This window comes from Aethalodelphis obliquidens, unplaced genomic scaffold (assembly GCF_003676395.1).
Source record: "Aethalodelphis obliquidens isolate GAN/ISIS:26980383/991018 unplaced genomic scaffold, ASM367639v1 scaffold20, whole genome shotgun sequence".
Classification (NCBI taxonomy): Eukaryota; Metazoa; Chordata; class Mammalia; order Artiodactyla; family Delphinidae; genus Aethalodelphis; species Aethalodelphis obliquidens.
In genome coordinates this window covers 20,317,718-20,334,168 of record NW_020837964.1, presented here as the reverse complement: position 1 = coordinate 20,334,168, position 16,451 = coordinate 20,317,718, and the positions used below count along the sequence as shown (strand labels likewise).

Below are 16,451 nucleotides of genomic sequence, written 5' to 3'. Positions count from 1 at the left end.
CAGAGAGGGCAGGGGTCGGGGGGATCAGGGATGGCAGCAGAGAGAGGAAGACCGAGACCCAAGGCAGAGAAAGACACAGCAAGAGACGAGAAAAGAGGGTTGCGCAGATGGGAAAGGAAATGAATAGAGAGGCGGAAAGCGAACAAAGAAACTCAAAAGCAAATGGAGTCATAAGGGACAAATGAACCAAAGGAAGAAATGTCAGAGAGGGGCAGACATAGATGAGGAAAGAAACAAAGGCAGGGGAAAGTGACCAGCGGTCACCAAGGCTGGTCTGAGAAAGGCAAGCAGCACCCAGAGCTCCCGCAGCACAGGGCCCAGCCCTCCCCGGGGGCCTTGACCGCTGGGTCCCTCCGGCTCCAATCCGGGCCACGAACAGCCGCCTGTCTACTGAACTGAGTACCACTCAAGTCCTTAGACGGCAGAGCCCTCCTCGGGCCTTCGGAGTCCATGTCATGTGTGTTGGGAGGCAGAAAGAAGGAGGAGGGGTGTGGGAAGGACAGGAAGGAGCCCAGGGCTCTGGGCTTCGGACAACAGCCCCCCACGCCCCCCCAGATGGCTGCTGAGGTGGGGGCCGGGCCCCTTGTCTCCCTCTTGCCTGGCCTTGAACGTCGAGTAGCCTGATACTGGCTCTTCACATTAGGGTGGGCCCCCATCCCTGAGCCAAGGCCAGCACATGGCCTGTACCACTCAGACCTTTCCATGGGGCCTGAGGAATGCAGTCCAGGGGCTCTCTGACCCCAGTCCTGGCTGGGAGACCAAGGCCAAGTTCCTTCCCTTTTCTGAGCCTCTGTTTCCTCACCTATTCAATGCAAGGCTAAGTCATCGCCCAACACATTGTGTTTAATCCTGAGAATGGCAACAATGATGTGCTTTCCCTGTGCCGTCCCTGTCCTTATAGCCCCAGCTCATCCCTCCTGCCAGACAACCTGACCCTCCCACGGTCAGCTGGCAGAACGCCCGTGTCTGTGGTCTTCCCTAAAGAGAGCTCAGCACTGTCCCAAATACGACGGCTAGTCTTACTTATTTTTCATCTTCTAAATTGCACTTCCCCAGTCAGGGAAAGCCTGCCATTACCCTATTTAACCTATAGATATCTATATGGTTTTCTCCAGAGCCTGCCGAAAGAGCCCTGTTCCAATTAACCTACGATTCTTTCTTAAAGAGCAGCAGCATGAGATAACAGACACGCCAAGTTGGAAGGGGCCTTGGAGATCTTCTAATCCAACCAGAAAGTTCTGTAGCCCATGATGCCAGCCCCAGAGAGGCAAGGTCCCAACATACAAAGTCACCCGAGTCAACAGAGGCACTGGGACTTGAACTTCATTTACCCTATTCCCAAGCCAGGGCTCTTCGCTCAAAACCCTGCTGTCATGCGTTTGTTTGTTGATTAATTTATTAAGCAGGGTTTGGCCTTGCAATGCACATCTATTTGTTTTGACTTCCCAGGGATTCTTCCCTTTCCTGGTGCCAGCAGTCTGTTCCTATTGAATAACTATTCCTGCTCCTGTGGTCCTGGGGGAATAGGCACCCATACTGCCCACCCCCATTCCAGAACACTAGGACAGGAGGTAGAGGGAGTCGATACTTAGGCATGTGCTATCCCATCTCCCACATGGGATCTGTGGGTGGAAATGTGACCCAGGTGTGCCAACCAGCCTTCCTTGAGATTCCTATGTGGATCGCAGTGGGGGAAAGATTCCTCCATTCCACCGCAGCCTGACCCTGCAGAATGGTAAGCTGTGAGGACGTGATGCTACTTGAGGGTTGCCATCTTTCATCTTCCTAACCACAGGGAGAAAGCCTGCCTGCAGAAAGAAGCCAGCACACAGAGACCAACAGAGTCAAGAGATCAGGAGAGAGGCTGGGTCCTAGCAGCATCTTCAGAGCTGTGGGTCTAGGGGCTCCCCCAAGGAGCCCCGTCTTCTGAAGAAGAGAGCCACCCCAAATCGCAGGTGGTAAAAGACATACAAATACAAATAAACCCTACCTTTCATGCTGCTGCTCATATTATCTCATTTAACGCATGAAATAATTCCACTCAGTGAATATCATTAAGCCCATCTGATGGTGAATTGATTAAGGCTTTGAGAGGTAAGATGTCTTGCCCTGTATCCTAAGTCATATGCCCAAAACAGAAGCTCACCTCAGCTTCAAAGCCAGAATGTTTCCCAATTGTCTACACTGGCTTTTCTGTGATAGAGAGAAGCCCAGGAGGTGGTGGGACACCAAAGAAGACAACCTTTGCCCGCCCGGGGCTGGAGGGAAGAAATGAAGAGGTACCCTCATTAGGAATATGAATGGTGGATTGTGTCTTGAGGAAATTCCAAGCGGATGTGGCCTGAGAAGAGGGAGGAGGATTCCTTCAGACCGCAGGCCTACGGGTGGGACCTGACAGATGCATCCTGTTTCAGTGTTTTTGCTCCAAACCCCAAAGAGGCCCTTCCACGTCCAGAGAGTGGTCATGATAAAAACTCTGCACAAGTTTCTTTTCAAAGAGATTCCCCTCCCTCTCTCTTCACCCCTGCCCCTCACCTTCTCTTTCTCTCTGCTCAAACTCCTGCCAAAGGCACTGGCAGCTTAGAGTCTGAGTTCCTGGGTGATCTGAGGTGACAGGAGAACTCAGGCCGCCATCCGATCTGTATTCTGGACAGCCTAGCCGCAGCATTACTTACAAGGCATTCCGCAACCTTTTGCTGCCGCTTTCTTTAAAGGCTTGAGCAATTTTGATATTTTGGTTCAGTGTCACTATAGAAAAGCTTTACAATTCTAGCTCAGGAATTAGAAGATATATTTGTAATAAGAATTGCTAACCACTGTCAGCTGGCAGGCCCGTGTCCGTGCATGAAAATGATGCCATTAGATTTCACAACGGTGGGCAAAATGTAAAGATCATGTATCGTATAAGAGACAGAAGTGAAAAAAAACCCCACTCCACCCTTGGGGGGTTTCAGGTGGTCAGGGTGGTGAGGCTCCACGGGCGCATTCAGCCCCTAGATAAGGTGGAAAGCTCAGTACTACTGGTCTTTGCAAATATTACTATTTTCCCTTCATTTTATCTAACTGCTTTCTCCTATAATGTTGAGGAATCGTGCAATTGCATGTTAATGAGGTGATGGTGAGTCTGAGAGATAGTGAGGGGGAAGGTAAAGATCTAAGGGAGGCAGGAGAGGTCCCAAGCACACAGGTCCAGAGCGTGGCAGGGACACCTAGCCTGTCCCTGCACTGAAAGCTGGACCACCCACGTGACTGCGCATGACAGTGTCGGGGCCTCAGAAGCAGGCGGGCTGGGGTTGGGCTCCTGCTCTGGCATTTCCAGGCCATGCAGCTTTTGGTGGATTGCTGATACTTTCGTTTCTGGTAGAATCCATTTCCTTCCAAAGGGAGAATGCGTGACTGCACGTCTGCCATGTTCTAGACGCTGGGGAGATCCTAGTGAAGGGGAGGGGCAAACATCCCTGTGCTCCTGACACCTGGCTCTAACAGGATGATGACGGGGATAACCCAAGAACACCGGCCTGTGAGGATCGTACAGACTAACGTAGCCAAAGGGTCAGGCACACGGTAGGTGCTCGATTAATGCCTCTTTCTTCCACTCTTGATCCCCATTTATTGATCACGTCAATCAAGAGAGGAACTTATCCTTAGCAGCAGCTTCTAGGTAAGGAAGAGAGTGAGGATCAGAGGCTGCGAGGATGCATCAGAGACAGAAAGCTTACAGGGCACAGATTCGAGCTCAAGTCTGTCTGACTCAGAAACGCGTTGACTCTCCCTGTCATCAGCTCTCGTTAAATCAAAGACAGTTGCCAGGGTCTGAGTTCCAGAAACGTGGCCTTTTCTCATCATAATTAGAAACATGGAGGTGACAACAAGAAAGGTGTTGGATGCTCCCTGACCCCACCCTGGAGAGTGCAGGAAAGGAGGAGAGAGGTGTGTAGACGGAGACTAGAGCTTGGGGAGTGAGCGGTGTGGACCAGCCTGGAGCCTTCAGCAGGGACGGGAGGAGGGGCACTGGGCAGCGGCACAATGCCAGACCACTACTCGTCCCAGCCTGCTCCGTCCTCAGGCCCTGCACCTGTCACCTCAGGCTGGTCATTGATACTTGTGTCTCCTTTCGACACGGCCTCTGTATCTTACGAGTGGTCCCCTGGGCTACCTTAATTCCGATTCACCTTATAAACGATTCTCTATTTGAAAAGAAGCCATTTCTGGTTTAGGATTAAGGATATGGATTTAGGGGCTCATCATAAAAAAGAAAATGAACCCATAAAATGAAAAACATAGCACTTGAAAGACCTTTTATGGTTTGCAGAGTGTTTCTCTCATAGTTTCTCACGTGATACTCTTGAAAAGATCCCTTCAAACCTGTATGTACATATGAGGTAAAAAGAGACAGCCCGAAAAGTAATTTACCTCATCTCTCAGAGCTGTCTTTTGGCAGGTGTGACATTTAAGCCCAAATGTCTTGACATAAAATCCAGAAGGTGCCCCACCACAAAGGATCTCTCAATCACTGAAGCGGGAGGGTGTTAAGACTGACTGGACCCCAGCCAGGAGTAGTTCACCTGCAGCCACACTGAGGTCTCACAATGAACTTGCAATGCAGTGTTTCTCAGAGCGTGGTCCTCAGGGCACCCACATGGAACCACCCCCCTCCTCCCCGGAAGCTTGTTGGAATATAAGCATCAGGGCCCATTCCAGACTTACTGACTCAGCATCTCCAGGGACAAGCCTGGGAATATGCATCTTATTTAACAAGCTTCCCGGGAACCACTACAGTAAGGTGGATATTTATTGTCCCTGGTTATAGATGAGAAACATGAGGACCATGGAGAATCAGCATCCCATCCAGCTCATGTAGTGTTGGATGGTGGATTCAGTCTCAATCTTTATGATCGCAAAGCCCAGGGTTTACCAATAGACTCATTCATTCAATGAGCACCTATGAAGCACCTACCAAGGGCCAGGCACTGTTCTAGATTACCCTGGCGCACAAAGATACAGCCTATCCACTTCTTTGTCTTAATGGGTACCTGATGAGAGAAATAAGCTTAAAAGTTGGAGTTGGAGCAGAAAGAAGGGTTTCGGGGCTCAAAATTGTTGTGTCTGGAGCTGTTTATAGAAGCAATGATAGATATTGGGCACCCTGGGACTTCCCTGGTGGTCCAGTGGTTAGGACTCCATGCTCCCAATGCAGGGGGCCTGGGTTCGATCCCTGGTCAGGGAACTAGATCCCGCATGCCACAACTAAAAAGAAAATATCCCACGTGCCACAACTGGGACCCAGCGCAGCCAGATTAATTAATTAATATTTTTTAAAAAGATACTGGGTGCCCGAAGATATGTTAAGCTCTATGATCTTATTCAATCTGCCAACAATCTATGAGGAGGTATTATTATCATCATCATCATCATCATTGTCCCCAGTTTAGAGGTGGGGACACTGAGAGCAGGAAAGCTAAGTGAATTGTCTAAGTAATTAAAGGCAGAGCCAGGCTGTCTGACTTCAGAGCACACACTATCGAGGCCATCGCTAGAAAAGTCCTTGGTCTCCCTCTGCCTCCAAATACCACGCTCACGGGCTGAGTCTCTACGGGAAGTGCATGTGGCTCATCAACGGGTTCCCGTCAAAGAGACAACGTTAATACCCATAACCTAATACAGCCACGTAATAATCATTATAACAGCAATCAACATCACCAGAACACGTTAATGAATTACTGATGACTTTCCATCACCTTAAAGAAAAACACATTTGAGCAGCCAGTCCCACGAGGAGACAAGAGACACATCATGATTAGCCAGCTAATCTATGGTGAATGTGTTAATGTGCTTGAGGGAAGCATCGTGCACCGAGTGTTCAGATTTCTAGCAAGGAGGGTGTGAGTCAGCCGGTCACGGACTTGGCTGGCAGCTGAGAGCTCCAGGGGTGAGCACAAGACATGGATTTAGAGGACTAGCGACGTCCATTCTTCCTTCTAACCCATCCCTTCCTTCTTTACTTCTGTTCGTCCTTTTTCTTTTATCAGTGAGGGTCCACTCTAAAGACAGAACCCAACCCAGTTGTTTGAACAGAGAGAACTTAGTATAAAGAACTGTTCAGTAGGAATAAAGTTGATAACTAGGTACTTGAAAGGGTAAAAAGAGAACCACAGGGCGTCACAGTTCAACCAACTGTAGGAGTAGCTACCACTTGCTAGGGCTGAGAACACAAAGAGAAGAGGTTGGTGTGAGGAAGCTCTGGGGGAGGGGTCTCACAGAGTCAGGACTCAGATCTCTGAGGAAGTGATGCCCGCTGGTGGGGGCAGGTATCTCGAGGGGTTGTGATGGGCTGATGCTGCAAATGATGAAAAAACTGCCAAGTGTGATAAGCTGCTGCTCCAGAAGGGTGAAGAAAAACCAGGAAACTGATGGGATGCCCCTAGGAAGAACCATGAGAAAGGATGAGAGCCTCTATGTTTTCTTCCCCCCGAATTACTTCCACATTAAGTGCTACCTAATTCTCTGAAAAATGAATGGATTTGGGGCATCAGAGAACATTCGAGATTCTGGGTCTCCCAACACTGCACACTGTGCCAAGACTCAAACCACAAACACGTTATTGTTTGAACCCATCTGAGCATCTGCTTTAGGCTGGTGCATCCTTTATCTCATTCAATTTGCCTAAAAGCGCCTGGCAACCAGATATTATTATTCCCACTGTAGAGCAGGCAAACTCCTACCCATGGAGGCTAAGGAGACGCTCCAAAGGCACACGGCTCATCAAACCCAGGCCTGAAAATTTGCAAACAGCACCATCCTGAGAGCTCTACCCCAGCTTCCCACATTTATCCTGCTGGTACCCATCATCTAGCTGCTATCGTGGAACAATTACTGCATGCCACGCCTTGTGTGTGGGAGATACCCACAGAACACAAAGGAAAGAGGACATAGCATGGCACACACACACACACAAACCAATTCCAGGAAGAGCCTGTGACAGCTTTCAAGCCACATCCTTGTTGCGTGCACCACGACAAAATGCCCTGAAGCATCCTCCGTGGTGAGGTGGGCTGAAGAGAAGCTCTAGGAAAGAAGTCCTGTCTTGTCAAAGGCATTTGGGAAATGCTGCTAACTCATCCCCTCTTGGAGGGACACCATGCAGGGTGTCACAGCAAAGGCACTGAGAGGAAAAACTGGCCTGCAGTGAGAAAAGGTAATGAATTTGGTTCAACCAAGTGTTTTGCAAATTTATGTCATGAGTCTTGTTTGCCCACAACAGTTATCAGTATTCCATGGATGGTGTTTTGTGTCGCACACTTGGGAATGCAGCTCTGAGGAAGGGAAGGTTGCAAGGAACACTGTTGTACTTGCCCGGGGCAGGCACAGGCCACAGCCGCTGAGCTCAGAGGCACGGAGGTGGGGGACTGCCCAGGATGCAAGAGATCGAGAAGGTTCAGGGAGGTACCTGCAGCTGAGGAAAGCCAACATCAGGGGTGTAATTAGGAAAGCAGGGACAAGGAGATGGGGACACATTACAGCTGGGAACGCTCACTGATTATCCCAGATAGCAGCTTTTTAACCCGATGCCCTTTGAAATGCTTACTGTGCAGTGTCTTAAAATCTCTTCTTGTGCGATGTGTATAACAAAGAATGAATATGCAGAACACATAAAAATTAATCATCCAGGGACTTCCCTGGTGGTGCAGCGGTTAATAATCCGCCTGCCAATGCAGGGGACATGGGTTCCAGCCCTGGTCCAGGGAGATCCCACATGCTGCAGAGCAACTAAACCTGTGCGTCACAACTACTGATCCTGCGCTCTAGAGCCCTTGAGCCACAACTACTGAGCCCGCATGCCTAGAACCTGTACTCCGCAACGAGAAGGCACTGCAATGAGAAGCCCGTGCACCGCAACAAAGAGTAGCCCCCGTTCGCCGCAACTAGAGAAAGCCCACACGCAGCCACGAAGACCCAACGCAGCCAAAAAAAAAATTTTAAATATTTATACAATCAATAAGAAAAAGGTGACAATCCAATACAGAAGCAGGCACAAGGAAGGAAGAAGCAAATCTCAAAAGGAAAAAATAGCCAACAAACATAAGAAAATATACTCCTCTGGACAGTAATCAGTGGAATGCAAATTAAAACAATATATGTTTGTTTGTTTCCATCTGATTGGCAAAAAAAAAAGATTTGACGCTACTGAATGCTGGTAATGTACAATGCTCCAGCCACTCTGGAGGGCAACCTGGCCTTTTCTGTTAAAATTTAAAATATGCATGCCATCTCTGTCTCAACAATTATTACGGTAACTATTATACATAAATGCCCCATGAGACCTAATCTGTTCACAGCAGGACTGTTTGTGATAGCCCCAAATCTGAAACAACGGAAGGCCCTAGACTGTGGATGGCCCAAACAGCAATTAAAATGAATAAGCCATACACGAACAGTATATGCGGTAAAAAGGTAACAGATTACTATGTATAAGATTAAAACGTGTTTATACACGCAAACTGATAATGATATAAAAACCTGAGAAGGAAACACCTTAATCTGATGCTCACGGTTGCCTCTGGGGATGGGGGTGACCTTGGGGTAAAAGGTCAAGGGAGACTCAAGTTTTATCTGTGGTGTTGGAAGTTTTGCAATGAGAATGTGCTTGTATGTTGCTTACACACTTACTTTTTAAAGAAAAGCAATCTCATGTGAAGTGATACACATGAAACAGAGACAGACATCTCTTCCAGCTGACACAGAGCAAAGAGAGTAGAAACATCTGTCAATGAAGGGAATGACTTTTCTCTTTCCACTACAGCTATCGGTCTATTTAGCACTACCAGCTTCTGCATGTGGGCAGGAAACAGCTTTCCTGGATCCCCTACTGTATCCTGGGCTCAGTAACAAGCACTTTGCAAGCTCATATATTTACCACCAAAACCTACGGGGTCAACATTGTTAGGCTCCAGAGATGAGGAAGTATCCCAGAGCTCGCTTTTGACAGAGACTGGACCGAAATTCACATGTGCCTGAACACACAGAGCAAGGCGTGACGGGTAATGGTATGTGTCAACCTGTCAGGGCTAAGGGACTCCCAGGTAGCTGGTAAAACATTATTTCTGGGTGCGTCTGTGAGGGTGTTTCCAAAAGAGATTAACATTCGAACCTGTAGATTATCTTCACAGATGTGGGTGAGCGTCATCTAATCCATTGAGAGCCTGAATAGAACGAAGAGTAGGAAGAAGGGAGAATGTGCTCTCTGTGGTGAGCTGGGACCTCCACCTTCTCCTGCCCTTGCACATCGGTACTCCTGGTTCTCAGGCCTTTGGACTCAAATTGAATTCTACTACCAGCTTCCCTGTTCGTCCAGCTTGCAGACGGCAGACCATGGAACTTCTCAGCCTCCATAGTCAAACAGGCCAATTCCTAAAATAAATCTCTTCTTACATATCTGTATCCATATCTATATCTATCTATATCCTATCAGTTCTGTTTCTTGAACCTAATACACAGAGTCTTTCCAAAAACCACAACCCTCATATTATTGGGCTATAAATAGTTGGGTTTATATCAGTGGTTCTCAATTAGGGATGATTTTGGCCCCACCCCCACCCCAGGGGACATTTAGCAATGCCTGGGGACAGTCCTGATCATCACAGCTGAGGGGAAAGGGTTGCTACTGGCATCTAGTGGGTAGAGGCTGAGGATACTGCAAAGCAGGCCCCGATGCACAAAACTCCGCCAGCCCAAAGTGCGGAGGCTGAGAAACCTCGGTTTCTACCTATGAGAATGGTTTGAAAGCTCACAGCCTCAGGAAGGCCTGGCAAGGTCAGCATGAAATGCCCAACTTACATCTCTAAACCCAGATGTGGCTACTTCCCACAGCCAGATGATCCCTGGCAATGAAAAATCATTGCTCACCGCCCTTTGGACAAAAGCTAGTCAAGTTCTCTGTAGCTTTTTGAGAAAGCAAATGGGAGGGCAGCAGGGTCCAACCCAGTCAAAGATAATGCAACTGAACCTGAGTTAAAAGCTTGAGGAACAGGTGAGAATAGTCTCTTTGATTTTTCTCGCCCAGAGAAAAATCTTACAGAAGAACTAACCCACTAGATAGACCAGGAAAGCGCAAAGAATATTAATCAGTAAACAGAAATACCCCACATTGTGTCTGGACTCTATTCTTTCATATCAGATAGCACTGTCACTTAAGATGTGTTTGGATAAACAGTCTTTCTGAGTATTTATCAACTCCCCTTTCAGTATGAATTCTTCCCATTTTCTGTCTTCTTAAGTCTATTTCCAATAGTGAAAAGGTGCCAGTGATAATTAAAACCTAATTCTATCCCTGCATTCATTAAAACAAACAAACAGACAGAATACGATCTCCTGTAAAGCCCTCAGAAATAACCAAGTCTCCACGTCTGCCCAGAATAACAGTGATTTCAAAAGGATAAAGTTTGGAGAAGAAATACCCAGAACGCAGTGAAATTAATTGCTGTTTTTCAAGAAGCAGCTCTAAAAGGCAGTAATTAATTGACCTCCTATGAGAGACAGTTTCTCCATAGTTAATAACCACTCTTCCCAGACATGAGAAAGACAGATTACTTTCATTTGAAAAGAGTTTCTACTAAAATCGAATGATGGAAGACATCACCGCACTTTCTGGTACGTGCACCATAACCAGACGGGGTTTCATGAGTTGCCGTTACTCTTTTAGTCCGGTGAGGGGAACATGCTATCAGTGGTCCTGCAGAACGTGCTTCTGTGCTTTCCTGAGTCTGAGACATCTGTACGCCCATGGATTGGTGTGTTATCTGGAGAGAGCTTTCTGTTAGGAACGGCTGTCCTGTCCCACGCGAGGCAGCACGGTGTCGGACTCATCTGTCTAATGAGCAGTGCAGGAGAGGGCACTCAGCTCCCACTCCTTCCCTCCCACACTGATGCTCCTGCGATGGACGCATGCCACGATGCAGGGAGACAGCCGTTGGGTCGAAGTTGTAGGGCTTCTCCCGACTCCCACGCACCCCCTCCAAGTCCACTCCTCTCTCCTGCCCTTGTCCTCGAGGGCTCACCTGTTAGGACTGCATCAGGGGATTCACTTACCTTCTGGCATGTCTTCGGATGTGGCCAGTGGGGCGCCCTCACAAAAAGACTCAGGAGCGGGAGAGTAAGATTGGGGCACTTCTGCCTTAGACACCCTCCCTGCAGAGCTTCCTCAAGCTGGCCACGTCCCGCTCCTGGCATAGCACCCCTCTCCCCTCTCCTCCAAGGGTGCAATTTGAGTGTGCCGTCCATTTCCTGCTCGGCCCAGACTGCTGTGCTCATGGCTCTCTCAACCTGATCTTCCCTAGGGCATTCGCTTTGTCTTAGCCTTCTAGTGCCTTGCAAGCAATTTCACTTCATGAGTCTTTCTTTCCACACCCAAACTGCACTCAGGACCGAGACACTATATAAAGTCTGCCCCAGCCCCCAGGACTGAGAAGGAGAACCGGAAACTGGAAGAAAATGAAGCTAGAACGTAGCCACTATTGCTAATTTGAGGGGTGACGGTATGGAGAAGACCAAAGTGGATATGAAGCAGACTGAGAAAAACGTGCATAAAGAGTGAGAGTTATTTGTTGAAGGATCTCCATGTCTTTCTCCAGAATGGGGAGTTGAACTCATAGTTTTCCAAAATCCCTCCTCATTTAAAGTCCTAACTCCATGTGTCATACTCCTTGAGTCAGGATTCATGGCTCGGGAGTTAGGTTGCCTTTCCATTCCTCACAGTCTCCAGAGAGAAAAACTAACTAGTTCTGTTTGTCTGTCTGTCTGTTTTGTTTTATTTTCTCTTTAGTCTTTGGCTTGCGCATGACAGTAAAAGTTCCTTCTCTCTTACTTAGGGGGGATGCTGACTCATGGGGGATGCTTATATCCAAACTCCTCTCTCTCGAGAAAAGTGACCCTCATATTGTGGCTCACCTCTCTTCTTTTTCTCCTCTTCCGCCTCCTCTTTTTCCTCCTTCTTCTCCTTCTTATTTATTTTGCAAATAAAGTCAATGATACCAGCGCAATGATAGCACCTAGTAAACCACTAAACAAAAGAGCTAAAATACACGGTTCCCAGAACAACTTCGGCCCTTCCTGCTACCTAGTAGTTCAGGCTGTTTTATTTAAAATTTAGAATCCCCATTTATCTCAATGGGAACTACCAAAAATGCCCACAGAGGGATCTTCTAGTTCTTGGGTTGTCGGAGAGCAGGTGATTAATTGATTGTCCCACAAGCAGATTCCCAGCCCACCCCATGCAGCTTTAGAGAGCAAGATGGCGGAAACATAAGTTGGGGAGTCCTCCATGTAAAAAGAGTCAACTCTACTCAATGCTCTGTGGTGACCTAAGTGGGAAGGGAATCTAAAAGAAAGTGGATAAGTGGATCTATGTATATGTTTAACTGATTCGCTTTGCTGTACAGTAGAAACTAACACAGCATTGTAAAGCAACTATATTCCAATAATAATTAATAAAAATATAAAATAAAAAGAGTCAAGCAACCTGGCTGGAGGGAATGGTCCCAACGCAGTAACCGACACTTCCTACGCAGAGGCTACCCTACTTCTCTTTCCACTGGGACCACATAAACTAAATTTCAAGGCTGAAGAGAGGCATGGTCCCTCAGCAGCTCTGAAGCTGCATTCAGCTCTAGGAAAGGAAGCTTGGAAGAAAGTACAAGCCCAGGCTTTCCCTGAATTCGAGAATAGCTGGGGCTGGGAGTGGAGGGCTCATCCCAGCTCCCAGGAATCTTAAAGAAAGGTTCTCTGTTAATCCTCATCTCTAATCCTTCCAACTGTTCCTACAATTGAGATAACAGTTCCTAGGTCTGTTAAAACAACAGACACCGCATCTTTGTGAACTAGTCAAGAAGAAACCCAATGGCCTTATTCTACAGATACCTCCAAGGCGGTTGTACAAACGTGCGCTTCAATCAATACTCATTAAGATGGTTTTATATACAAAACACCTAAATAACGAAATCAATCTGCTATGTAGAATGAAAGTGAATAAGGACAGAAGAACCAGGGGGAAAAAACCCACTGAGGAGTTAAAATAATGATCATAATGCTCTGAACTGACTCTCAAAGAAGAATTCTTCATGGCCTCAGGCAGCACCATTTTAAAAATTTGTCTATTCGCAGTTATTTTTTCACATACTTCTAATAAAATTGGTTAGTTGCTTTTCTACCACATAGTTGATTAGAAGACGTATACACCTAAAAGGTAAAGCTTGGAGGGGATGGAAGACAGGCAGATCTCACTCAGAATGAAATTATGGGCATTGGGGGTCTAGTGAGAGGGTGATGAAGAAGAGAAACGTTGAGTGACTCAAGAACTGTGCAGCAGGCTGGGGTACTTTTGCGTAGAAGCAGAAGTCTACATAGTCTACGTAGGTCCAGTAGCTTCTAAAAGAATCAGTTGATTAGAGCAGAGTGAAAAATTGGAAATTAAAAGGAGGATCCTAAATTACCAAAAAGTAAAATTAAAATATGTTCCAAATCTCCTAGTGGGAACATATGGCAGATTGCAACGTGTCTTCTCTTATTTTCAGTCCACATCATTGATTCCAGGGATGTCATTGATTCCACTGTGATGTCAGTTGTTTTCTGTTGCCTCCAATGCACATTTAAAATTCCACCATGACGCTTTGAGATTTCTTATGCTCTGTTCTTCTCCCAAGGGACTCTCTTTGCCCCTCTGCATTCATCTTAATCTCTTGCCTCTCATGTACCACCTTGATTCTGTTTCACAGAGGCTGTTTCTAGGACTCGCCTTGGACTTCTTACATTTTAAACTTATCTTAGAAAATATAACTTTTAGAGATACACTTTTTCTTTGAGTCTCCAGAGCAAAACTTCCTTTCCCTTAAGCGAAGCCCCTCAGGTTAGTGATTTTTAAAAATTATTTATTTGTTTATTTGGCTCATCCCAAACTGGGAGGAATAAAACTAAACCTATGCTTTTTAGGAGCCAGAGTCAATAGCGTCATAGTCACCACCCAGGTTCCCTGGAATACTGGCCACAGCCATTCATTCACTGGGGTCAGGTTTAATTTTGTCCTGCTCCAACAAGTGGGTTCCCTGCCATTAGTTATGCTACTTTTTCTCACGCAAATAAATAATCCAGAATGAAACATTTCTCCTGCCACCACTTTTATTTCTGCATCTCCCTGGGTTATTTCCATGTCTTTAAAAGCAAGCAGTAGTACAGAAGTTAATGGAAGCCCGAGCATTGAGCAGGCTTCTAGAACTTCCACGTTTATAATAAATTTTCCACAATGTTTGTGGATGGTCACCTACCACTCTCATCAGTGAAACTACTGGGACTTCAAGTGAAGCTTAGACAGCGAGGGTGAGTCTCAAAGCTCTGTATTTGTGTGTGTGTGTGTGCATGTGAGAGAGAGTACGTGCGTATGTATGTGCACTGAAATACTTATGTGAGAGAGAGAACTTGATAGGTTCAGACTTTTCTCTAGATTATTTGAACTGTGGGGCCTGTTTGGTTTTGAGATTGTGCTTAGAATTCTATTAAATCTATTACATAAACTCAGAGCATATGGTTCTACAGTCCTCTGTTAAATTTATGTTGTTTTGCTAATTTGTCTTTTTGCATCGTCAAAGGTATTTTAGTAGAAAGGAATATCAAATCTATATAGTCTGTGGCATTGCTTAGAAATACATATTCATATTTTGTCTATGCTGTGGAAGAATTTATAAGTCACAGAGATTATCTGATCTTCAATAGTTTGAGAGAACCCATCAGTGAAATTGCTTGCCACATTAAAGCAGTACACTTTCATTTTCTTCTGTGGTTACTCGTCTATGCAATTAATTAGCAGGACTTTTTTTTTTTCCTGGAGGCAATTTCAGTTATTTCTATTTCTTTCCTAAATAATTGATTTTATCAATAATTTTATCATTGTGTTTACCTCAAGTTGTGCACTATAATTGGATTCTCTTATTTTTAAACGTTCTCTGTATTTGCAATTATCCAGTATCTCTTTAATTTTCCTTAAGGGTGAACGGTGATTCCTTTTTTTTTTTCTTTAATAAGATTATCGGAAGTTGATCTAGTTGATCTATTTTATTTACTCTCGATATTCTATGACACAGGGGGCACGGGTGGGGGGAGACCATTTCCTGCAATGATCTATTTCTTCTATTGATAATTATTTTCTATTTCAATTTCTTTTTGTTCCTATTTTCATCATTTGCATTTACCTAGTCTCCCTAGGTTAGTTTTGGGTTCTCAGTCTAACATTTTAAAGAGACTGTTAGCTTACTTTTCTTACTTCCTATGAAATAAGGAATTGATTTACTATATGAATTTGCCTTGGAGTAAAGCTTTAGCAGTATAACATGTGTTTAAGATGGCATATTCTTACTTTTATTTTCTTTCTAAGTAATTAGCAATTGACTTCCTATCATTCATCAACCCAAAATTGTTTACAGAGAAATTTTACTGTTCGTTATTATTTGTTTCTTTTTATTTTTGATTTGTATTTATCCGGCGTTACATTTGGAGAGTTGATCTTACAAAACATCTGCTTTAAGGAATTTATTGTGCTTACTGTTGTGGCTCGGAATAAGATATAATTTTATAAATCTTCTGGTGAAACATTTTAATATATGAACAGTCTTATTATTTTAATTTGTCTATGTACTTAGTTATTTTAGTCTGTTTTGTCTGCCTTGAGTAAGAGAGGTGTGTTACTGTCTCCCTAAAGCAACATGTTTCCTTAGATTTCCCATTTTATTTCTAACGTTTTTAGTTTTATGTATCTTGACGCTATGTCATTTGGCTAATAAATTTTCATGGCTATTTTATCTTTACCATGGATTGTAAAATGACACTCTTTGTCTCCTTTAATATTATTTGGCCTGGAATAAAGTTTGTTGGAAACTAAGGTTGTCAGTGCTGCTTTCTCTGTTTTTGCATTTCCTCAGTAGTATATTTTGCAACCCATATTTTTCAACTTCTTTGGCTTTTGGTTTAATGTAGCCTTGAATGGGATTTTACCGTTGAACATAATAGGAGAAATGTGGTCTTCTCAATTGTTGGAAAATATTGTTAATCATACGGAATCTTTTACAATGATCTAAAAATGCTGACAGACACCTTTCATCGGCAGCCCGCACACCCCTCTCCGTGTGGTTTCCTCTGGGAAGCAAAGCTGTGAACTGTCAGCCCTTCATTTCACTCCTGGCTACTGGGTGGAATGTCTTGGTTAAGCAAGCATGCCTCTAGGCTACAGAGTCAGCTCTATGAGAACATAGGTAAAATGAGAGGTAAATAAGATGTTACTACTAGGTAAAACCTCAGAGCTTACAATAATTCTATTACCTGTTGGGGACCTCGCTACGTATTTTTCTTCCCTCTGCCATCTTCTCCCGGACTCTCAACGGGGACAGTGGAGCCATAACAGCATTGTGTTGCTA

At 45.3% G+C, this 16,451-nt stretch overlaps 1 long non-coding RNA gene across 1 annotated transcript in view; it reads right to left on the bottom strand.

The window, feature by feature from the left end:
• The window catches only part of LOC113627243 (uncharacterized), a 230,310-nt gene extending 213,859 nt beyond the window's left edge, over positions 1-16,451 (bottom strand). Inside the window, exon 1 of the long non-coding RNA XR_003435483.1 lies at positions 16,357-16,451. This is a non-coding gene — a long non-coding RNA (uncharacterized LOC113627243). The remainder of the gene's footprint in view (positions 1-16,356) is intronic.